Below are 26417 nucleotides of genomic sequence, written 5' to 3'. Positions count from 1 at the left end.
ATTTTGTGGACAAATAAGGAGCCTCAACTGCTCAGGGAATTCCTTCATCATATGGAGTCAGAGAGAAGTAGCTTGCTATGCAAATGAGGCAGTCAAAGACAGTGGATCTCTCAGATGTGTATCCAGGACAGGCAGTGATGTGTGTCACACATCAAATACACATATATCATACAGATCAGTGCCCATCAGCTGGGTGTTGTTCCTGTATCTGTGCTATGTTTCGAGGTAACAGCTGTTATGCAGTGGATCCTAAGGAGATTTTCTGCTCTCACCCACCTTTCTATACTTCAGCCTCATTACCACGATGCTTGCAGATGTCAAGCGGGGACAATAAAAAGGCTTAAACACATGAAGCTGTAGCTGCCATCTCAACAAAACACTCCCAGAAGAAAGCCCTGGCTGACAGGAGTCAGAGGCTTTAGTATCTTAGTTACTTTTAAATTTTAATTCCTAAGTCCCCAGCACACACAGCTGCACCCAGCAGATCTAAACCACAAGCCACACATTTTGGTTTGATACATTTCTACCCACTGACAGACCGGCTTTTTAAATGTCATTGCAACATTTATTAATCCCTTTTATACCTCCACATAACTAACAGGAATAGATTTAGTTACCTTTCTGGCCGAGTTCGTATGTTTTAGCTGCTTTTTGAATGTTAATTATTAACGCTAACAAAGTGCTCTTGCTGCTGTGCTGAACATTTCTTAGTGTAGCTGTGGTTGCAACGAAGGAAACCTCATTGGGACATTATATAAGTGCAGTTACCATCAATTCCACTTTGTTGGTTTATGACTTCAGCAAAAATCAGCATGCAAAAACATTGCAATTTAGATATTTTTAATCAGCTGCTATGAAGTTAAAGCCTGTTCTCTTTAATATGACCCACAAAAAAATCTAAACAGACTAAAAATTTTGGAGGCGCATGAGTTTTATGATGTCTCTATCTTCAAGATAGACATTCTAGTGCACAAGATAGAGACTATAGATAGATAGACTCTATCTTCAAGACTGACATTTCTAGTGCACAAAGTAACCTCTCAGAGACTTGAAAAAGTGTTGGTAAAACATCCTACAAAATTTCCGCTTACATAACCAATGCACAGCCTTCCCACAAAGTTCAAGTAAGTAACCCTGGCAAGCTCACCATGTTATCAACAGCTCTGCCTGTGCTTTGCATTTGTTTGTGAGTGGAGCATTGAGAAACAAATAAAGTAGACAAAACCAAAACAAAACCCCCAAACAAACAAAAGGAAACAAACAGAAAAAAACCCTGAGATCTTGAACTCCTAGAAAGGATTTGCTTCAAGAAGTAGGTTTGTGAAGGTATTAACAAGTGCTTTTCAAAGCAGTCACTAAATCAAGATATTCAAATGGCACAATGTTGTAGAATTGTAACATACAATTCTAATCAAGGTTTGTGATGGTCATAGGGATTTATGGCCAGCTTAAAAACTTACTGAGAATGATACTCCCTAATCTCTTGCTATGTCCCTTAACCCAGAAAGCACAAACACAGAGCAGGAGAGAGAATATGGAACAGTGTCCTTTCCTTGAGTCTAAGGAAGGAGTGTTTGGGTAATGAGGAACAAGCTCTGACTTCACAGAATGATGGAACACTAGGTAAACACATCATGCCCATGGGGAAAAAGGAGGTTTGTCTTTGATGTTTGACAAATGCCTAAGCATCAGCTATAAGCAGATGTAGAAAAATCACAATTAAAGAAATTTTGTCTTGCACCAGTCTCATGTGTGAGTTCTGCTAGTGGTCCTCTTATTTGGTTTGTCCCCATATTGTCACCACCAAGGCTGTGAATGTCAGAAGGGAGAGGAGAGTACAACTCCAACAGCTTTACAGAGACAATTAGATGGTAGGCAGAATTCAAGTCAGAAGCCATTCTTTCTTCATCACATCTTACCCATTGTATAATTAATTTTTCATGGAACTTACTATATACACTATATGTTTTGAAATGCCAGATTCTCTCATACTTGACAAAAATAGGGAACTGTGATGTGCAGAGAGAGAGAGAGAGAGAGAAGGGAACAATAGAAAGACCAGATTAGTGCATAACATTAAAAATACAAATGGTAAAATATAATGCACATGAAAGCTTCAAGTAGTGCACAGTCACATGCAAAGGTACCTCCTACCTATCACACAGATCTTAATTTCACAGCATCCATCTCTGTGTGGCTACATTCCAGGGAACAGTGTTGGCATGGTAACTGCAGGCTCTATGGCTTGCTTTTTTTTCCTATTAGCAGTCATATGAGTTTTTTGGTAGCTTCAGGATCAAGTAAATTTAGACTGATAGCACTGTTTATTTGGGGAAAAAAAGAAGAGGGGGGTTGTCTGAAAATAGAACCAATCTTGCAGGGGGAAAAAACAGAAGCATAGCTTAGATTGAAAAAAAAACCAAACCATAAGGAAAAGTTTTACATGTCTGTACTCCTCAGTGCCAAGAAAGAATATACATCAAGAGCTTTGTGGATCTGACCAGAGTCATGCTAAGGACAGAATGGGCTAAACTGCATTTTCACTCTGATGTCTTCATTCTCAATTTCAGTACAAAAGCAGAAGAGTAGACACAATTGGAAAAGGTCTGTAAATAAGTTACCTTAATAGCCATCATATTGGAAGATCCACTTTTATATACACGAGAAACGGCAGCTTAAACAATTTTAACAGAGAAAAGAGTGCCTCGTGCTTCCGTTATTTTTATCACAGAAGAGTAACCTGCAGACTAATGAAACACTACATATCAGAAGGCTATCAGAAAAATGTCTGGATATCACAATGCATGCAGCTTAACCTTATCTATCACAGGGTCTCTAAACTTCCCTCAGTGGCCAAGCAAATGATTTCCTGTTAGTGCAGCCCCTTCCCACACTCCATCTGCACAACAGACACTAACCCAGGCAAAGACACAACACCCTGAGAGTTCATCAGACAGTGCTTGCAGGGGCCCTGCCGAGGGGCTAAGGGGCTGTAAGAGATCCCCACAAGTGCCGGCTGAATTAAGCAGCCTGGTCACCCTCAAGGTTTCCATAACTCTCTCTTGTACATACCCAAGGGTTTGCTCAGGACTCAGAGAACGCCCTGAATCAAACAGTGCTCCAGGCACTACAGGCACCCACAGAACGTGATGCCTCTTTGCACCACCACGTAGGAGTACTGCCATCTCTTCCTGCAGAAACAGAGAACACAATTCTGATACCTTCTGGAAAGTTCTGTGATTGTGAATTAGCTGTGCTGTCACACTGGGATCTCAGCTACATTTTGGTCTTCCAAAGTATATCTCATTTGCCAGATGATGATGTAAGAAAGAGAGAGAAATAACAGATTATCTTTTTTTTTTAAAGTCAAATCTGTTTCAAAGGCACTTTATCCATTTTTTTCATACTGCAGTCTAGGCAACCATTAATCAAACCTCAACTTCATTCTTTTCCAGTTCCTTACAGCTTGCGAAAAAAACCAAGAAAAGCAATATAATTAAGAGAAGTGTCTTGGCAATATAATTAACAGAAGTGTCTGGCTTGCTTGTAAGATCTCTCCCATCTCTCAGTTCTTCCACTTCACCTCCCCTAACATTAGATCTCTAAAACCACTACCCTTTCCTGGTACCCACCAACATAGTCGACCTTTCTCAAAGTCACTGGGACAAGTGGATGTGGAAATCCTTCCATATTCATGTTCAATAATCTAACAATTGCTGTCTGACAAAGAGAAGCCCTAATGTCTTGTCACTCACAGGTGCTGTGTGCCTGATGTTTGCAGAAATGGCATTTCTGGTGATTGCAGACGTGTGAGGGGGGTGACGGGGGGTTCACGTGATGCTCTTACTGTTACTTTACTGTTCAATTTTGTAGAACTCAAAGTGCAACCAATTGCAACTCAATGCTAGAGCAGTCAGAGTATTGCAGATCCTCTCTATAAGAAAGGTAAATACTTTAAAACAGGCAGTTCTTCCTCTCCCAAAGAAAATCCTGTTATTAAAAACAAGAAACTAAAAGAGAGGGGATATTACCTATTTTTCGAAGAAATGTTTATGATATGAAGAACTGAAGTGTCTTGGTGCATTTACACTTTTATAAACAGGAAAAAAAATGCAAACCTGATTAGTACATCCAGGCCCTACTTTTCTGGAGAGCCCAGTTTTCCCTAGTAAAGGTTATTGGCAGCATACTGATTAAACAGGTATGGCCAAAAGCCAACCAGGAACTCAATAAGTTATTTAAGAGCTTTTCTTCTTGATTGAACAATAGGGCCCCTCACCTCCACTTGAGCTCCATGAGCCTCACCTTGCAGAAATCTGCTGTTTCTCTTGCTCTGAGAGCCCAGGCTTGTCAGCAGGGCTTACCCAGTGCTCCTGACTCCCTAACAGAGCTCCAGACAGTACCTGTACAGCAGCTTGGGAGTGAATCCACGTAGAACTGAACAGATGGCTTCTTAGATGGACATGGAGAGTGAAAAAAAATTAGAATTTAAAAAAAACCTGAATTTTTTCCCCATAAAGTTTGTGATGCCAGTCAATTCCATATTGTTCCCACTGACCAGAAGCACCTTTAGATTTTATTACAGAAACGAATATGATCATCCACTTCCTTTTGTAACTTAGCATTTTTAATGACTCACACAGTTTGTGTGTGTTTGTGAGAGAGAGAGGACACCTTTGGTGCCCAAAATGGAAGTGCAAGATTAACTTCAAAACACCTAGGAAAGAGTTGCTCATTTGCAAATTGCAAATATAGAACTTGAAGCAACACTGGGTGCAAATGTATGCCTTCTATTATCAATTTGTTTTCAATAAAGGTTAGAATTGTAGGCAATAGTGCTCTCTTGCTTCCATAGCTACTGTAGTGCCACATATAGCATAGGATGTTAAACTGAAAAATCAATGTATTCAGAGTTCATAAAAAAGATACAGTGGCAAGTGAACATGAATCTTCACAATTTCTTCAAAATCATTTTGGAACTCTGTCTATGAAGCATTTGAATGACAGAATGACAGATGGTCAACCAAGCATCCACATTTCAATGCAAGAGAATCAATAAGCCTCTGTCAGCTATTACAAAAAAGCTCAGGTCCATTCATCCACCTGTGTTCCATGCTAAGGCTTTGACTGTAGCATCAGACCATGTCTTCTTATTACCTAAGAAGCACTAAAATTACATAAAACTAGATATACAGAGAATACTGAAGATCTAGTTAGGTCTGGAAGTTCTTACCCAAATTACTGTTAGACCAGGTTGTTTATCATCCTGATATTTAACTGCCAATGACCTGAAATAATGATGTAATACTACAAGCTATTTGTAAGCATTTCTGTGTTTTATATGTAAATATTTATCTTCATATACATCTAGTCTTCACTGTCTAAATCATTATGATCAAAGTTATTCAATACAACCCTTTATAACATGTTATTTCATAGCATGGCCTAATCACATGCTATATCAAAATAAGATTTGGTAAAGGCAGTACAGGAAATAAAGGAAATAAGATTACACTAATTCAGACACTGAATAAAGAATGGAATGACTGTCTTAATTCAGGCAATTTGAATTATTAATGAACTGTTTGCATCTGTAAAGATTCTGTAGAGACTTACTCCATTAGAAAGATTTCCTCAACCATCTGGATCAGGAAATTGGAAAGGTCAGATGCAAGACGCTGGAAAGGGCTGCTCTTTTCCAGAATTTCCTTCATTGACTCAAACACTGTTACCAGGAAGCCCATCCTCACAAGTGGGTAACAAAGTGCCACAGGAAAGAGTGTGATGCTGAGACAGCAAGCTATTCACATGGTTCCAGAATTATTCTCCACCCCAGAAGAAGGGGGTGTTTCTCCCACTGAAACACCAGAGCAGGAGAGCAGCAGCTGCAATGGCAGTTTGGGATCTGAGGTTTGTAGGTCTGTCACAGCAAGAAGAGAAGTCTATTTTCTCCTGCATCTCGTGCCCTCACCTTTCTGCTCCAAAAGAGAATATTTGTTGTGAAAGTTTCATGGTTGTTTTATTCAGCCCATCAACCACTGAGAACAGAGAGAAGGATTTTTACTCATGAACAAATGCTGATTTTATTTGTTCATTCTTCACATTGGAGAATGCTAACACCTCACAGAATCATAGATGTAAAATCACTCAGAATATGTAAAGTGATTTGTATATTAGTAAACCTCTGCGTTTACAGAAATAATCTAATTTGCTCTCTGTACCTAGCAAATTCTACCTAAAGAACAACACTATTTGTCAATGTCTAAAATTGACTAAGACTTCCCATGAGAAATTTATTATTACTGACAACAGGACTGAAAGAAACCACTAGTCCTTTACATTAGATATTTTATTCCTTTAATCTTGCTCAATTATACATTTTATTGAGTCTGTTATTTATTATTTTTGACCTCTCTGCATGCTATTCTTTTGGCAATTTACCAGTCTTCTTTACAGACAGTTACTTACACTTCAAAAAATGTCCTCCTTCCTTCTGATACTGTTCTTCCCTTTTAAACTGAAACCAACATTCAACTCTTACTGTGTTTTGGAATTGCAATGAGAGAATTCCCTCCTAGCAAACCAGTAAATATCACAAAGGGTCAGGTAAAGAAAGAGAAGTGATCTTTAGGAATTGCTGTTAAGATTTACAATCCTGACCAGAGACTGTCTCTTCATGATAGATGTATTTGATAGATGTATCAGATGTATTTGATAAAAAGCCCAGGTTACTGCCATACACACCACAGAGTGTACTGTAAATAAGAATAAGCCCCAATATTTCAAAGAAATCTATTAACAAGCCTCAGAATTTTACATACAAAAGTTAATAAATAACCCATGCATATATGTTTCAGCAGCTGGTCAAACATCACATGCCTTGTAATTGTACAACCTTCAGCAGGGATGCACAGAAACAGAAATTTAGGCAGATCAGTTGGGAAATAGATATTAAATGTTCCATAAGGTAAATATATACAAACTTATACCACCATCTACACTAAAAAAAAAAAATAAATAAATCACTTTTTATAATGCTTTAAAGTCAGGTGGCTAATGGTACTTGAATAATTTTCCCACCCATACTGTAGAAAACTCTTACAGCTACAGGGTCCTGCACATTCAAGCACTGCAGCTTCTACAACTATGCAAACAGAAATCCTGAAGTAAGACAATCAGAAGATAAAGGGACAGATGGTATGAGCAGTCCAGCATCACCAGGGTTTAGACTAACCTCTTCCTTAATAGAGATCCCTCAAATCTCATCCTATCCCACTGCATCTTTTAGACATCTTTTAAATGACAAAGCAATTCTCATTATGCTCTTGGCAAACCTTCCCCATCAAATGAAGTACAGTATTCCCTCTAGTAATCAAAAGTTATGTTTCCAAGTCTGGATTCAACAAGCACATTTGTCATACATAATAGACACCTTAGATTTTCCTGATGAGTGCAAGTCACAAAAGCCAAATAAATTGCATTACATTTGTTTTGTACTTCCAACTTCATCACTCAGCTCTGCCATTTGTTTCTTGCACGAGTGAGCTGTTCCCAGCATCGTCCTTAATATTGTTAAAACAAATCCACAAAACAACAAAAAAACCCTCAACCAAAAAGCACGTTTTTACCAGCAATATGCTTGCCTTGCTATCACTCACACGAGACATGGTTCCTACCCTTTCATAAACCTCAGCAATGCCTGTGGAAGAGGAAACCACAAGGGAAACAGCAGATTTCTGCTGAAAAAGAACTGTGCAACCACCACTGGCATTTTCAGAGGTGTGTGTATCTACCTTTGCTAAGCAAAACATAGGAAAGGGACGTGCCAAAGGGGGGTCGTTAGAGCTGGTTTCAGCAATCAGGTTTAACTTTATACAGTGCATCATTCTTGACATTTTACTGTATGGTTTTGTTCTACCATCAGGTTCCACAAAATCCTCGCTGGAATTACTGAGCACCTCGTGCACAGTCTGCCGTAATCGGGGCTTTACAATTAATATTTCTGAAACAAAATGTGCTCTAATCACTGCAGAAACTTCTTGTTAAAAAAGTGGCAAAACCAAAATGCAAAGTACAACTGAGTTCCAAGTTCAACAGTTGCCACAAACACTTGTCAGACAGCCTTTCCACAGCTCCAGACCATCCTGTACCCAGGCTGGACAGTCTTATACAGTCCCCGTTTGAACCAAGTCAATGAACACATGGCACAAAAGTGATAAGACAAAACAGTGGCTGCCTTTCATTGTGCCTCTGAACGACTTTGTTCTGAAGCAGCCAGCCAGAAAGACACACAGAGTCTTCTCCATATTACTATTCTGAGACACTGACTGATTCAACATTTTGTATAACAACACAGGAAAAAGTTAACGGTGCAGATGTGTCTCAAATCCACAGGTATCAGAACACATTAACTCCCCAAAGGCTTCAAAAAATTAATTTCTTTACAATATTAATACCTCACAAATAAACAAAGTTTATGAATATTTCTAAACAATGTTTAACATTCACATCAGAAGTTTCAGGCCTTGGGGTTTTTTTTTAAAAGATGATCCATTTTCCTCTCCCACATTCAGCAGCCAGCTATGGACATTTCCAGCAATGTGCTCGGAGCCCTCTTCTCCCAGCAGCAGAGTTCAGCTCATCACATCTTCCTGACACTGCAGACAATTACTGCAGTTTTGCAGAGAGATTTTGACTACAACCAGATCCTGCTGTACTGACAGAGTACATGCAGCTCCAGGAATGCTGGCCACATCAGCAGACCCATCCAGCAGGAACACGTATCCTGAGCTCCCTGCACGGAAGATTTGGCTCCTGAAGGAGTTTGCTGTGTTATTCTGTTAACATCAACAGGAATCACATAGGTGAATATCCACCTGCACTTTTGATTTTAGCAACTAATACCAGCGCAGCAAAGGGAAGAATAGTTCTCTAGCAGGTATTAATGGGAGAAAGATTATATACCAATTATGATGAGCCCGTAGTAATAACAATGTGGCTATTCAAATAAGGCTTTAAGGAAGAAAAAGTTTCTGCAGTGCTATAGATTTTTATCTCATAAATACTCATCTCTGCTTCTGCAAGTCAACTTACATGCACAGATCTTTCTAGACTCAAACAGCTTTCTTGAAAAGAAAAAAGCTCTCTCAGTAGCTTATTTTTATCAAGATTCCACAGCTGCTTGGTGTAAACATTCCAGAACACGTTCCCTTATCAAATTCTTGAGGAGATTTGTAACACAGAACAAAACCAAATGACATTCCCAACCCCAATAGTTTGGTGTTTACTTACAAAACCATGACTATGCTATTGGTCCCTGAAAAGAATAATTTCTCTCTCTGTAGATACTGCAGCATAGACAACCTAATGTTCCACAAAGTATTTCTAATGCAAAACTCTCAAATTTAATACCAGACAAGAAGAACTTTGAAGAATTTCCCAATAAACATATTGCTTTCTAATTTTAAAGACCTATTTGGAAATCATTATGCAGCAACCTTTTCTCCTCAGTGGGATTCAGCAACAGATTAGCAAGCAGTTAAAAACCTGAAATTTGTACCCTGTGGTTAAGCAAAGGAAAAAGCCACTCTGGTTGCTAATATTTTGGTCAAATTTGACTTTAAAGAAAATAGGAAGGTTGGGACTACTGACTGTGATTTAAGTACTATTCTACACGGGACATGTTTAACCTTTGCAATAATAGGACAAATTTCTGATGACAGGTTCTAGGACCATTGTAAGACTTTCTGCAGGGGAACAGTTGGACATTCACGAGTCATGCTGCTAATCACTGTAGCCAGTTGGGAACTTGGTTCACACACAAGTGAATCCCATTTCCTGCTGACTGCTCTAGTAATTACATTTGGCTTTATACAAGCAACACCTGCAAGTACAATTTAACATTTCACTGTGAGTATGGCTGAGCTGAATATTGATAACTTGAGCTCACAGTGTCTGTGAATTTTTGTGAGATAAAAAAACCCCTATATACACAAATATTATGGTTTCCAAACACAAAAAATACTTAAATATTGTGAATCTATTGTGAAGATTTTTGGAAAACGTCAACAGAAAAGGAAACTGAGCTAGTAGCAATCTCCCCAAACAATATAAAAGAAACAAACAAGCTGAGTGGATCATGTTGGTCACAGAAATAGCTAAAAATGGTTTTCATCTTTCTCTGTATGTTCAGGAAATGGGCTCCAAATCTCTGCCCCTTTCATGCCAGCAAAGCAAGCAATAGCACCAATACCTCTCTGGAGCCCTCAGAGATTGTCAAAGGCCTTCACACCCTGGAGGGCAGATTTCCTTTCCAGCTTTTATTTCAGAAGGGCTCAGACCTGTCCAGAGACTGGTCCCATATGCATCTCCTCTGCATCATTATGCCCCCCTCTCCTCCCTGGGCAAACAGGCTCTGGGCACCCTCCAGGTTCCCCATTCAGAACCAGGTGACACTGGTCCAGTTCTTTCCTTTCCCCATGCCTGGCTGGGCACAGCTGCTGGGCCTTCACGCTGATGAAGATCAGCCTCAGGCTTCAGATTTTCCTATTTTGACTCCTCTGATTTCCACAGTCAAACTGTGAAATCTTTGGCACACACCCTGTCTTTCACATATCCTTATAAAAGTTATTAGGAATTATTCTGGCCCAGTAGCAGCTAAAAATTATGAGCAAAAAAATGGGGGGAAAAATAAGAAAAAAATAGAGAAAAAATGGGGAAAGTATCTGATCCACAATGAAGCAAGCCATACTGAAATATTTTCTCAGAAGTGGAAAGTTTTCAACTGTTTGCTCCCTTCATCTTAATTTTGGTTCAAAGTTGGTAGCTTAATATTAAATAATTCTGGTTTGATTTTAGAACTTTTCTTCTCCAGAAAATAACTGAAATTTAATTAATGTAATTAGTTTTCAAAATACAAAATTTTAAAGTTTTGTTATTTTTCGTTCAAGGTTGGGAGGTGGGAGATTAATGGAAAACAAAATACTGGCAAATGATTTTGCTTTTAGTTAATCCATATTTTGACATACGTGGTTCGTGTAGAAAAATCATCAAGAAGGTCTATTTCCTTTGTCTACAACATTCTTCAGTAGGAACTGATGATGATTCAGAGTTTGCATAATCAGATTTTTAATTTGCACAGAGGTTTCTGCCTCTTGGGGGAAAAAGAAAAGATTATTTGCCTGGAATACAGAATGAATACAGAAACACTAACTTTTAAATGCACAATATAATTTAGTGAAGAAGAAACAAGTGTGGCACACACAGCCCCAGTGTGAGACTGCATTGGCTCAACTGCACCAGGACTTTGCTAGTAGAAAATAAATTCAAAGGCTGAAGTTGCAGGACGGGAAGAGTGCATAGATCTTCAAGTTTCTTGCTGCAGTCTTCAAGATTAAAATTTAAACAATTCAGAGTGAGAATGAGCAAACTTTTTATTCAAATATTTCTGGCTGTTCAAATTTAGTCTCCTGTTAAAGCTCTATTAAGAGCCTTTCAGAGGCAAACAATAGGCTTTTCAAAAATGAGACAGTAAATCTGATAAAAAGAACCACCTCTGAGTCAAACAAGTGAAGATTATTAAACATTTTTTTAATAACTGAAAGCATGAAAGAATTTTTTCCCCTTAAAAATGTAAGAATTCACACATAGCTAGCAGTCAATAAATATCAATAGATTTAATGCAAAAGCACTTAGGAGTTTTCTATTTTAAATCGGTTCGTACGTGTCTGAAATAATCCAATTGTATATTACATAGTTAAAATAACAAAGTGCCTTTGTGTATAATTTTTAAGGTGACTGCCAATTTTGAGAAGTGATTATATTTCACACAGACAAAAAAGAGTTATAAAAGAAGTTACATAATGAAACAGCTTCACTATATAGGTAAGGTCCTTCCTCTTTGTATTAAGCTTGAACAAAACTTCCACCACAGTAAAATACGAGAATCCCCCAGCCATGGGCTCCAAAAGTGCAGCTGAGGAACTGCCTCTGTGCAGCTGCTGCTTCACCAGCTGCCTGGAGAACTGCCCAGGTTCTGAACCCTCCCTGCAGCAGCTCAACACGAGGGGCAGGAGAGGAAAGGCCGGCACAGCCCCGGAGCCTGGGCTGCCTGGCAGGGACTGAGCACTCGCTGCTCTCCTTCATTCAATGGATGACTCATTTAGAGTAAGTGTCTACACACATGCTGTCACTACAAGCTAAAAAGTTATGACCAGAATGTCTCAGCCAGTCTTTGCCGAGCGAGAACAGTGAAAACTCCCATCAGTGTCACGGACACAAGAGCAGGAGCTGCTGCTGTTCCCCGGCTCTCAGGCTGCTCCCCAGAACAACCGCTGCAGTCTCTGCTCCACGTTCGTACCACACTGCCTTCTGACCAGCTGCAGCCAGACAAGTACAGGGCAGGGCTCTGGGGTACCACACTGCCTTCTGACCAGCTGCAGCCAGACAAGTACAGGGCAGGGCTCTGGGGTACCACACTGCCTTCTGACCAGCTGCAGCCAGACAAGTACAGGGCAGGGCTCTGGGGTACCACACTGCCTTCTGACCAGCTGCCAGCCAGATAAGTACAGGGCAGGGCTCTGGGGTACCACACTGCCTTCTGACCAGCTGCAGCCAGACAAGTACAGGGCAGGGCTCTGGGGCCCATGGGCAGCTTGGGTTGTGACCCATTTGCCAGCTGCAGTCTGTGAGAACACACTGTCAGCCATGAAAGGATCACAAAAGTTGAGTAAAAACCAACACTTTGCCTGCAGCACACACATTCGTAAACATGAAAAAATGGGAGGGAGGAATGAACATGAAACAAATATTCAAGTATTAGTCCTATTTTTTGGTAAGGAAAAGATCTTTGTGATTGGATTGCAAAATAGCACATGGATTTTTCTTTCAGTAAAGTAACATGACTCACAGATATTTTTTATTTACTTTTCTGAAGTCAATAAGATCACTTTATATTAAAGAAGGTGCATACATGCTACAATAAAAAATGATGTCAGCAGGTATATAGCATACACAAACATGTCTGGTGCTATATGATCACTAATACAAAGCAAGAAAAAAAGAAATTTCAGCCTGAGAAACCAAACTTCTGATACTTCCCAGGTCCTTCAGCAGGATCAGTGCCAGACAATAATATTAAGCTTTGTATACTCTAGGAGAAATTGTTCCACCCCAATGGAGATCTTCAAGTAAGACAGTATGTTACACACATGCAGCTAAGTAGTGGAAGATGTGCTATATTTTCCATGAACAAAACCTTAAATATCTTCTTGCAACTTCAAAAGTAGTTTTCTATATGCAATTCATTTTGAAGAGTAGTTCTTTTTTCCTCTTCTTAGAAACATTAATGCAAGTCACTTCCTTTAGCAAATGAAAATATCCTAAAATTCCTCAGTCTCTTTGAATTTTAATATATATAAAAAATTCATGCTGAGAAAACCGGCAAACTAGAATGCAAATTCTGGAGTTAAGTCCTTTTGAACAATGTACTTAACTGTGCTCTCCCAGGTCTAAGTCCACCAGCAGAGACTGGCATGTAACTCGAACTGTAGAGTGAAAGCAGTGTGGAACTGCAGATGCCATCCCTCCCCAGGATTGTCTCATGCAACTCTCCAAAGGTTAACTTGCAAGCCCAGGGCAGAGGCAGCACAGGCTCTGTGATGGGGGCATTCCTGTCCCTACCAGGCCATCTTGTTATTGCAATTCTGGGGAGCCTTTACCAGGTCGGGCCCCTCCCACAGTAAAGCACTGAAGGCATATTAGTTGAAGTATCAACCGCATATACAATTAAGAGGCATGGGAAAGTGCTTCCCCTTAGATGATGGAGTTCATTCCCTTTAGTTCAGCAGGACCAAGCTGTGCACCAGCTTGCACATTATTATTGTTGCTACATATGGTATTATTACAGAAGATTATATATACACGCCACGGACATTGTTCAGACTCCAATCAGACAAGTTGACTCAGAGACTGTAGAGGAATCAAGTCCACCACATGCAGTTATTACTGTGCTGTGTCTGAAAGATTTGAAGTGCTTTAGTGCTTATATAAAATGGTCAAAACCACTCAAAATTACAGAATTTGCTCAACCCCAAAACTCAAAACCATTATGGCCCGTGTAAGCAATTGCCTTTCTAACTGAAATAGCTCAAACCTCAAACAGCATCTAGATAACCTAGAAAAAAATTAATGACCTAAAGCCTTTCCCATTGAAAATACAATCATGAAGAGAGAGTTACAGGGAAGAAAACTACAGACGACGTCTGTACGTGTCCAACAGTGTCTGTAAAAAAATATTCCATTAAAGAACATTTCTTTTCCATTGTGCTGCCTGGCAACGTGCCTAATTACTGTGGTAAAAAAGAAAAGTGGATGAAAAATGATCCTGCTCAGCTTGTAACACTCCATAAGCTCTTTCTAACTTGAAAATTTTATTTGCTCTAAACAAATGTTAATTTTACCACTTAAAAAATATCTATCTAGGATTGTTGAGAGGTTAACAAGATATATTTTAAGTAGTATTTTAATATATTTTATTATAGCAAGACAGTAACTACATTTTATTAATAAAAAAGAAGTAAATCCAAAGTTATGCTTTTTATGGACTTATTCCCCTAAACACCTACAGTAATTTTGTAGGAATTTACTCAAAGCCTCTACCTAAATAAAATTCCAAGTGGAAACTGCTTCTTATCCGGCTCCCACAGTGTTTGGTTCTGACTCTAAAAAAACTGATTTAGTGGTAAGACACTAACTAACACGAACTGATTTAATTTTCAATTCTGCATTTTATGGGGTTCTTCAGGTTTTATTTAATTAAAAGCCAGATGCTCAAAAGACTTTAACTCTATCCTGCATTTCTTCCTCTTTGGTCTGAACACGCTGCTGTGTCCATTCCAAAGATTAACTGCTGGTTTGAGCACCCAGTCAGTTCCATAATTTAATATTAAGCCTATTTAACAGGTGGTTCAAACCAGAGTCTTAAATGTTTTAGCCATCACCACAGAGCAAAGCAGTGAACGGAAGAAAAATGATGCTTTAATCCTCCCAGTACCTGCACAGAATGTTCCACACTCTGAAGGCCCCAGTTCAGCCTGACAGCAGGCAGGCAAGTGGGCAAGTCTGAACAGAAACAGGTACCTCTGACAGCAATCTAGCAACTCTGCTGGCAAACTCTTTTTTTTTCTCTCCTCAGGTGAAAGCATAGATAACAAAAGCTACATGTATTTCCATTAGAACTTCCAATATAAACTTGAGGCATAATTCAGAAATTGCCAGCTTTTCCTGAAGGAATTCACCTTCAGGGCTGTTGCAGGACATCAAGTTGGAATTGTCTCTTCCATTTCTTCCACGAAGCATAACAGCAGTTCTGAAATTATGCTTGTTCTGTATCCTGTCTGCATTCTATTTTATGAATTCTGCCAATGAGAAACAGATGCTATGTTTGGGTTTTTCCTGACAGCATTTCACTGGGGAAGGCAACAAGCTTGAAGACAGTTCCACAGTGTTTAATTGCTTTACAAAATGGGACACTACAGGACTCACCCTGAGTGCACAGTTGCAAATAAACAAAATACCTGTCCACTTCAATAAGTTCAAGGCTGTTCCCTAAATCATATTCCTATTACACTGCATGGTGACAACACTCCATGGGAGGAAGTCAGCACCTCTGAGGAGGTGCATGAGGAGTACCACTGCCACTGTGCCCACCTCCTGAACATCAGCTATAAAATCAGCTGAGTTATTCACTGACTGTGACAAGCACCACTCCCAGCAAGTCAACAACCAGGGGGATTTCTCCTTGCTCCCAGATTTCAGGAGCATGGCTTTGCCCCCATTTTTAGTTGCTAGCTATAATAGGTTTATACAGATTAGCTGCATTAGTGTTGTGTCCCTGCTAAGCTCTGATGCTGGGTTGCTAATCATCATCTCCCCCGTTCCATGACCCTTCTTCAATACAAGTTGTTCTTGGGCTTGTTTTTTTTTAACTGTCCCACTCCTGACCTTACAGACCTACTGATCTCAACATTTCAGGACACAGCTGTAGAAGGTGGAACAGGCTCTTAGTTATCTTGTTGCATCTTAAGAAATGAATGATTCTGTTACTAACTAAATCAAGCATAGTCAGGGCTATAATTCCCATTGTAAAGGCTACACAGTTAAATCGGTGTCTCTGTTTCCCAATCACATCCAGAACTGCTGTTACATTAAAAGCAAGCAAGAAAATAGAGTTACTGGTCACTATGGGTAGATTTTCTTACCTTATTTTTCCCCAATTTTCAAGTCAAATATGGTTTTACTAGTCCATATTAGTCAATTGGAGGGAACAAACAGATGGCAGTAAAACTTTCCCACCATTCTTAACAGCAAATTACTGTGGAAAACAGTGTTGACTTGTGGAGTAATCACTTCCTATACCAGACCATGCCTGTGAATTCTGGATAGCACGGGACAGAAAGCAGAATCAAGCAGACTTAGTGCTACTCCTCCTATCTTATAAGTAATTTCTAAGGCAAAGAATATGAAGAGCCAGCCAAGCAGCTATTTAAAGGAGAAGCTATCCCACTACTATAAACCATAGTGTAAGTAAGCTACAAATATTTCATTGCAGAGATAAAATTGTTCTGTGTGGCTGTTGGGAGGGTTAAGCATCATCTGGAAGATATGAGCACTCTCTGTTCTTGTACAATATCATTTTGTACAAAATGGCAATGGAAAGGATTTTCCTCATTAACGAACCATGATGGGAGGAAGAATGAAACTTAAGCCAGCTAATTTTTCCTGGATCATAATGTTCTTCATTTTTAGGTCATTTAAGTTCCATATTAATTCCAGAAAGATGGAGACTTTGCAATCCCCTGCTCCCTCTCTCATTACATATGTAATTGTAAAAGCTACCCTGCTGTAATAAAACATTAATCTCTGCACTTCTCATTATGGGATCCCAGACTCCCAGTGATGGATGAGCATGCAGCAGAGCACATTTCCACAGTGCACTGGAATATCACTGAATCATCATTTGGAATAGGAAAGCACAAGGCCAGAACTTAGACTACACCTTTTTGTTTGTTTGTTTTAAACCTACTCTAAAGTAACTTCTGAGTCATATCATATACAGAGATACCTGAGATGATATTTAGGCACAGTCGTACCCAATTGAATAATTCTGCATATATACAAATACAAGAACTTTAACTAGCTTCTGAAATGTGCCTTCCTTGCAGTGTTAAAGACAGAATTCATTATACCCAGGAACACCAGCACATGACATGGGCATAGACAAACATTATGCAGATTTAAACAAAAAAGACTGGAGAGCTACTACTTCATTGCAGTTGATATGACAGTACTTGCTTTGTAATACAGTAATGACAGAAATTAGTACACTTCTTATCTGAGGGTTTATCAATGCAGTTTATTTCATCTGCAGACATGCAGAAAGAGAAATCCTGCACTTATCTTCATGCAGCTGGTGTTCAAATATAATTTCTAATGTGGATTTTTACTTCTTTTTTATGTGTTCTTTGGTCCAGGATAGCCACAGTCTACAAATATATCTGGAAGATATATTTACCTACTGACAATAGCTACTTACAACTGCTTTTAGATTAAAACCAAACAAACAAAGCAGCCAACCATCCCGGACTGAAAAGGCACATCAGCCAGCAGTTTTCACTAAACAGAAACAAACACGTGCTTTCCCAGCTCTCAGGAGCCTTGGCTGGAAGCTCTAGAAAGTCTAAGCTCAAAATGACTGCGTTCTCTGAACAGAGGAGTCCTAAATCTTTAATTAACCATGTTCACACAGAAAGTTAAATAGAGTTCCTTCAAACATCCTGCTTCTCAAAGCTCATTGCCCTGGTCATGGAAATTGCAGTGTGCACCTCAGCCAATATAAAAGTCCTAAAATCAGAACTCAATTTCTGGAGAAACATAGAAGAAACTCCTTGGTCCCTTCATCTGAAAGAAAACTGGGGCCTAACTCTAGTTAGGCTACTGACCACAGTTTTTATAAGATGAATACACATAGATATCTAAATAAGATTTGTATACTGTAATCAATGCTCTGGCACATATATATATATACACACACAAACACAGATGTATATATATTGTCAGTGAGTTCAATGCAACTTCCACAAACAGGTCTTTTAAAAGAGGGCAGAAACCAAAACAAAAATCTAAAATTTAATCCATTATTTAATCCATAATCCATATAAGTATGCAGAAATCAGTCTCTCTCACACACACTACTTAGACAGAATGTGCAAATCTCCCACAACTCTGAAAACAGAAAACAAACTGCAAAATCATCCCATCTAACTTGTTGATTCTTACAAAAAGGAAGGTTTCCAGTGGGAAATCCCCATCTTTACATCAAAACACTCAAAATCAACATCACATAAGCCTCAATGGGATGGTGTTGTTTTGCCAGGCTGTGTAACTACACTAAAACACACATACCCTTCACAGTTTATTTCCCTTCACCCTATCCAACACAAAATGTTGAGTTTCACATACCCTTCAGTGTGTCCTCTTTTGTAGAGCAACACTAATATCAGTTAAATTTTTTTAAAGTGTTGGAAGTTCTAAGCCTTTAACATTTTCAGTGCTTATCCAAACTGTGACAAATATGAAGTTCTTTTACTTTCTCAATAATTATCAAACAGAAAATACAGAGCAGTAAGTATTCATTTTTAGAGAAAGATCTTAAGATCATGTAAACTGAAAAATAAAGGTATGAAATTCACTATCACTAGACATTATTCTCATAACAGGCTTAAAAACTACTTTGCAGAAGAGTGACTGTAAGAAATGAAAGCTGCCCAAAAGAGCCATCTTCTGCAAAAGCAAATGTGCCTTGTTGGGGGACAACAGCCATCTGAGAGACCTCTGCAGTGCTTTTGGATTAAAGCTAAAGAAATACATGGTAAGACATTTACTGTAGATAAAAAGGACACAGGAACGGCAAACTCATTATGTCTTACTATCATTCCATAAAAACTCAGCATTCATAATCTAACATGTATCACACCATAAGGATTCAAAAAACCTTGAGTTCCTTGGTATTTTACACTTCCCATCACCGTCCACCAAACAAACAAGGCAAGAGTAACCTTTTGAAAACTGCAACTTTTCTTTTATGTGTATCAGATGTCTGATTTAGTTTTTAAGTAACACTACAGTGCTCTCTTTCCCTAGATATGTTGTTTCCTCCTATTGTCTTTTAGTTCTGATTTACTAAAATTAATTGTTGTCTTTAGCACATGCATCAGAGTTAACACATCAACATCCACCTGACATCAAGAAGCAGGGGTAAATATAGATTGTCATTAGCCAAATGCTCCACTTTTAAAATGAAAGTACTATAAAGTGCATCTGACCTAAAAAGCACGTCCTGCTGGCAGCACAGCTCCCTGGGAAGAGATGACAGTCATTTAGCTGGGCTGTGTATCAGCAACTTCAATCCCTTACAAGTGGCTGGGTGTGGACAAAACCTATTCAAAGCAAAACCATTCGAGGTTTAAGCACACTCAGTTTAAACAACACCTGAAGTGATACAAGACACAGCCAAATGTGCTGTGCTCTTCTTTCCCTTCAAATATATCCAAGAAGTTTTAGGGGCATAGTAGGCCACGCTGCTCTGACCTCTGCAAAGCAGCTATTTTTACCCTCTTCCAAAGCCAAAATACACTTTGCACAGAAGCCCTTGTGTCTTTCCATTGAAAATGGGAAAAAAAAAAGAAAAAGGTGTGCAGATGATTGGCTCAGATGCCAGGAGCACAATGTGTTTATACTGTAGTTGCACAAAGCTACACAAGCTGAATATTCCTCACAGAAGCGTCACCTGCACGTGTTCCTTGGCCTTTGAAACTACTTTGAACTATTTTATTTCGAACTTTCCGCCAGAACACCTGTTTCTTTGTCCTTGTTCTCTTGAAGATACCAGCAGAAAAGGTCACTTGTACTAATAAATCCATGCCAGTTTAAAAAATTGGTTGTAATTAAACTGTAGAAAAGCACTATCATGAACAGAAAAACACCTAGATATTTAAAGAACAGCTTTATATGTACAGAAAGTACTGGCAGTTTTCATATATAGGGGGACAGCACAAGGCCTCACACAACTCAGATACCTAAAACCAAAGCTAAACTTTGTGCACACTGTCTGTCATCTATAAATCAGCACGTTTTCTGCAGATAATTCATAAGAATTTCTATAAGCAGAAGGAAACAATTTCAACATGCCACACAGAGAAAACACGAAGTAACATCAAGGAAAGAATCCAGATCTCCCAGTTCCTAAATTTTACATTCAGTACATCAGGCCTCTTCAGTTTTTCTAAGGACCACAGTTTAACATAAAGATAGTTTAAACTGAGTAAATTCACCTCCCCAAAACTTAATTAAAATTAAATTTCACTGTTTTATACAACGAGGACTAAGAGTAAGAATGAAGGTTCCATACACAAAAGGGAGGGGGAAAAAAAAAAAGCTGAAATTATTATTTTGCTTTTGTCTGAAAAACAACAGTTTTTTTCAGAAGTCAGATTTATAGCAAAGGAAAATGAAGAATTCTGAAGTTAATAATGGAGCAGAACTAATTTCTGAAACCAGTAAAATCTTTCAAACAGGATTTATTAAGGAGACAAAAGCATGCTACACAGAATGCTATCTCTAATAGGGATTAGAAATAGGAAACCCTCATGTAAATTCTGCTTTTCTACTTAGTGTTCAATCTGTCTCTGTAGAAATCTGCCAGTTCTATGAGATGTCACCACTAAAGTGAGAAAAGGTATAACATGTCTTAGGTGAAAGTACTCCTCTGGTGATGTAACATTTGAAAACACCTCATTTCTGATTTAAAACAGTACACCAAAGACACTAGAACCAATAAGAACAGTTTTAATATTATCTTTTCTTTTTTAATTTTTCAGTGCCCTGTAGTAAAGAATGAAGAATACAATGGTAATTATCAATAGGCAAAAATTCAGGATGTGAAATATTGATAAAGTTTGATATAGCTGTAATTAAACTTCTAATACTCAGAATCAAACAAAAAAATCTCTACTACAAACTAAAAATGTCTTATTTCCCCATGTATTCTTTTCTCCCTCTCTAGAGTGTTTTCTATTCTCTCTCAGTGTTTCTGACAAAAACATGAAACAGCTTGGTCATACAATACGGTAGTTCCACAGACATTTCAAAGAACACTTAAATATTAAGAAGCTGCAAATACAGTCTAGCAACAAACACTTTTACAACTATTTATGACCTTTAATCTTTTGCAGATTCTTCTAGTTCTGAAAGTTGGAGTGATACACCAGCTTATTTGAAGGTTTTTATTGGCTGATTATTTGACTTTAAAAGCAAAGGGCAGATTTAGGTCAGGTATTCATTTATTATTTCCTTTATTTAAAACTTTATATAAAAAAGTCATCAAAATGAGAAAAAACTCAGTCAAAGGAAACTATTTTGGAATCCAGATCTCTGATAAACCAGCTGCATATGGCAAACCAGCTGTTAGCTGCACACCTAAGTAATTCCCAGCTAGCTGCTCATCTTATCCATCAGCTGCACTTCCTCCAGTTCCACACTAAACCTGGAAGTCAGGCTTCCTACTTTGGAGTCAGTACTTATCATCCCAAAGGACTCTGTGCTACCTTTGTAGCTAGTAACCAGGTACTGTTTGCTGCCAAACACCAGCAAAATAGGCACTAAGAGCACAAGCCACCGCAGGTCTGTGTTCAGGCAGAAAGGCCTGCAGCCTCGCTGGAGCCCAGCCACCTCAGGAGAAGAGAACAGCTAAGTACACTGCAGTCCTTCCGAACGGCAAACAAACAGAATGCAGGAGCAGTCAGGGCTTTCCACTGCGCTTCCTCATCCTCTCACTGCTCTAAGAGCTGCCACGGACTCCCAAGTGACCTAAACATTAGAAGTTTATTTCCAATGAGAAACTGTAACTGGGGAAAATATCTATTATGCACGATGCAGTCAGGTCACAGTTCTGCCCAGGAAGAAATAAAGTCACTTGTCAATATTTCCCAGAACCACAGAAGACAACCTATAGACATTATGTCCATTTATTAGGACTCAAATCCCACTTTATTTCATCATGAGTTATTCAGGCCAGACCACCGGAATGCAATGACAAGACAATGGGATGAAGACTCTACTTGCAAAATAGGCTGGATGCTTCTTCTCCTAAAGTCCTAATGGAACACAGATTCTTCCAGAGTCACATCACCCTGTATTAGTCGTTCCCTAGAGGAGGAGATGTGCTTTGGGAGGAGGAGGAATGACAACAAACAAAAACACTCGTCCAGGTTATCCTTTATTCCTGCTTTACTAAAAAAAGTACTGAGTAGCATTTTGTAACAGCAGAATTAAAAAAAAAAAGAAAAAGTAAAAACACTAAAATATTTCTTTTGTTCAAAAAACATCTATGCACAAAACTCAGCTTGTACACACACTTCTGAAATTTCCAAGAAATGTCAACATTTTGTTCCAATCACATGTGGCAGCAGAAACTCAGCACAGTTTCATTTTCCTGATGGCAAAGTTTGTGGGCAGAGTTTGGGGATGGCTGTGGCATGGAGATGGTCAATTAAACAGCCATCAATTCCCCATGCAGTACAGCAGAAAAAAAAAAAATCTAGCATTCCTTTTAATTTAACTCCTAGCATACTTTTTTCTTCTAAGGTTCCAGCAAATTGTAGGAATATTAATTCTCTTAAAATAAAATATAGTCTGTCAAGGACTCTACTCCCCATGGCCAAAGAGATGAGCTGGAAATCTGTACCGTGCAGGTCCTGAAGACAGTGATAGACAATACAGAGAGAAAAACTAAGAGGAAAAATTATAAAGCCAAGGCACTTATTTGGGGCTATAAAGTATAACTTTGTTCTCCAAAATTTCATCAAGTCAACAATACTGGAGAAGTATATACGTCTTACAAATGTTAATCTACATACATGCACGTACTTCTGGTAGGGGTTGTTCTCTGCTGGTCATGGTTTATATAAGTCACCCATCAGCGATTTAAGCTTCTGAAGTTATGAATAATATTTCTGAAGTCTTAAGGAGCTAACAGTACCTTTGGCCAAAGGATTATTTAATATTTTATAAGGAACATAACACAAATAAAAATAAATAATACCTTTCACATCTTTAATTACTGAAAGCTACAGGGATTCACATGGAATTTTTCAAGGCAATAGAGCACAACTGGTGCTCATAGCTCCATTAGAAACATTTATATGCAAAACAGTCCTTTTTCCAATCATGAATTTCTTTTAAGATTCATTATTGCCCTATAGTACTTTTGTCTGAAAAGAGACTCTGGGGAGATGACACTTCTTTGGTTAGCATTGTTGTAGCTGACAGAATGCATAAAAGGCAAACTGCTTTTTCTCCAGCTTTCAGCCCGAGCCAATCAAATGCAGAAATTCTCAGCCTCTTCTCATCTTGAATTCTGGATTTTGAAATTTACAGAATAATTGTAGCTTTCCAGCACAGAATCATTTTGTCACATAGCCCAATCTAGCTGGCATAAATGCTGCTGGTGCCCTAAATACCATTAATACATCAGCCTGATTAAAAATCATTGCATATTGTTAGCATTAATGCACATTTCATTATGAAGAAATGATCTCTGAAGGCACCCTACACTTACCTTCCTATCAAAAAATAATTTATACCTGGAAATGGGGTTTTTTTTCCTCTCTCTTCAGCTGGTATTTTAGGCCCCTCGTTGGATTTCTGAGCCCTACTGTGTTAAACACTTGTACAAAAAGTCAGTCTCTGTACTGAAGAGCTTAGAGAATCTTTCATTTTATTTTTAGACAACTGAATAAAGTGACTGGAAAGTACAAGTGAACATCATAATATGCACTGTTTAATCACTGTAAAGTCTTTATAGATATCACAGCAAATGAGAGTTTCAAAACTATGGGCTTGAAAGGAAGAAAGGTGACCTCAAAGGATATTTAGAGCCAGCTTCTTCTAAACACAAGGAAAGGTAAAACAAAAGAGGACTGTTAGAAAGCTTGATAAATAAACTATCAAGACACTTTGCTCCTTTGTAGTTCAGAATAAAATCTAACAGCAAGTGAGGCAGAGCCCAGCCAAGCAGCTGGGAGAAGCTGGAAAGCTCCTGTCACTGTGTACCCAAGGGGTACCAGGAGAACCACAGAGAGGCTGACTCAGGAACCAGGCAAACACCCTGAGCAGAAGAGCTCTGCACTGATGGCAGCTGCACACAACTCCATCAACCTTCAGAGAGGAGGGGTTTTTCTCAGTTCGGGAGAAGTCTGGAATTTGGGAAGCCTTTTTGATGGTACTTTCTGGTTTTGCTTCACTTCAGTGCAAGATACTGCGACAAGTTACTAAGGGCAACTGCATTTAACATCACCCAAGAGTTCAATACTTAAAAAAACCCTCAAGCATTTATTTCATTAACAGCAGCACTTCGAGCTACACCTATACTGTCTCTTCACCCCTGGGTCATCAGGTCTTTTAAAGCCCCATGAATTGAGAAGCCATCCAGAAAATAAAGGTCTATAAAAGTCAACACAACATAAGTACCAGAAAAATACTTCATCATATACTGGGACAGAAGAAAAGCCAGCATTGAGCAGGCAGTATAACTGGCCCAAGTGTGCAAACAGCACAGACACCTGAGCTGGCACCAGTTCAAGGGAACGCAGCCACGTGGGGTGCCTCAACCCAGTATGGACAACAGGACACACAAAGAACTGAGTTAACACAGTCCTGGGGGTGAGGCAACAACCTGTGCCTGTCTGCAGGCTCTGCCACCTTCCCAGCAGTCTGGCACATCCCCTGCCAGCCCAGCAATGCTGTGCTCCAGCAGTGCTGCACTGCACTGCTCAGCGAGGCACCACCAGCCAGCCCTGCTCACCAGGAACTGCAGCCATCTGTTTGCCTCTGCCAGGCCCCACTGAAACCATCTCTGACATCAGCACTGTCTCCATAGCACCTAGAAAACTTCAGTGACTTTTTCCAGCATTAAAGCAAACCAGAGCATAAAACTGGACAAATTTAAATGCAAGATGACATTTAATAATTTAATAAACTACTCCAGATGGCAAGAAGTAACCATGTGCAAGTCCATTTTTCATTTCTTCACAGAAATCATGACTTAGCCACTGTGAATCTGTACCAGGAAGGACTGCTTTGCAGTTCTTCCCACCTGCTCTATGTGTTTTCACTGTACCCTTTGCACTGACATCTGGCACCTCAAGCAGCCCTGCATAGTCAACTAAACCAAGGAATTGATGCAACTAAGAACTTATGTAGCAGCAGTGATTTGCACAATCTTAAAACTGAGCATGTGTCTGCATCCCCAAAGTACTACACTGTACCACAGAATGCCACACTGCAGCTGACAGCGTCAGAATCTTTACGGGACTACTTGTAGGTAAATTGGTAGAAGGGCAGAAAGAGGATCTAAATGGAATTCACTATCACCTGCTCGTCTCCCAGTCAGCAATCTTACCATTCACATGCCACTGGATCCCTTCCTCTGTCAGAAGTACCTCAGCTTTGAGATATATCCTCTGAAAAGAATGGGCAGGTTTTGCCTCTGTTTCTACCCGTTTTCTTAGATTTCACTCTTTGCTGTACCAAAAGGAGTTATTTGCTGGCTGCACACGTTTATTCCATTTTCTCTGGCCACCAGTCTTCTGTGGGTCTGTTTTTTCTTTAGAATGAAAATACTCATGCATTTGAAGCAGAGTTAAACTATTCCATACAATGTAACTCCTGGGGACTCTGCCTCCTATGGAGGGTTATCACCCTGCTCCCTCCTCTCAAGCGTTCAGTTCACTGCAACCCCAGAGCAGCCTCAGTACTGATCCTACTGCATGCAGCAGCTTCCCTAAAAATGTATCCTGTAAGATCCCCTAACAGCCAGTCTCACAAAATTCTACTCACACAAGAGAAAGGACATTTTGGAAAAGCAGACAAAGTCAGTTTCTAATATCTTAAACCACAGAAGACAATCAAATTGATTAAATACCAAATATTTATTTTGCTAGTATTTCTGTTTTCTAGAGTACATTTGATGCCAAATATTTTATCTTCAAAACTAAAAGCACATTCAGCACTAAAGCAGAAAATATGCTTCCATGTTAGATTTTTTTGAACTGTAGCTTAAACATTCTCACAAGTTCAGTAAACATTAGGATACCAAACTGCTTGACCTTGTTTCAGTACAGGTGCTATGCAGTACATGGAACTATAGAAATTGTAGGTATCTGCATCCGAGACAAATTCCAGAGACAGCACAGTGATGCCTAGCAGCAGCACTGCCTGGGGACTCTTTCAAAGAAGGCACTTATGAAAAATGGCCTTTTGATAGATATCAGTGTAGTAAATTTTTTTTTCCTTTTGCCTCA

At 39.1% G+C, this 26417-nt stretch overlaps 1 protein-coding gene across 3 annotated transcripts in view; it reads right to left on the bottom strand.

The window, feature by feature from the left end:
- SMPD3 (sphingomyelin phosphodiesterase 3) overlaps positions 1-26417 on the bottom strand; it is a 96902-nt gene that overhangs the window by 53941 nt on the left and 16544 nt on the right. The window contains exon 1 of one of the 3 annotated variants that reach the window (XM_039382551.1): positions 11028-11144. The exons of the other annotated variants lie outside the window; for them this stretch is intronic. The gene's annotated coding sequence lies outside the window, so the exon portion shown is untranslated. Of the gene's footprint in view, positions 1-11027; positions 11145-26417 lie in introns of those variants that run through there. 3 annotated transcript variants of the gene reach the window in all.

Source organism: Pipra filicauda, unplaced genomic scaffold (genome assembly GCF_003945595.2).
Source record: "Pipra filicauda isolate LSUMZ 115617 unplaced genomic scaffold, ASM394559v2 scaffold273_size1055052_pilon, whole genome shotgun sequence".
Taxonomy (NCBI): Eukaryota; Metazoa; Chordata; class Aves; order Passeriformes; family Pipridae; genus Pipra; species Pipra filicauda.
Note: the sequence above shows the minus strand (reverse complement) of the source record. Positions and strands in the feature narration are given on the sequence as shown.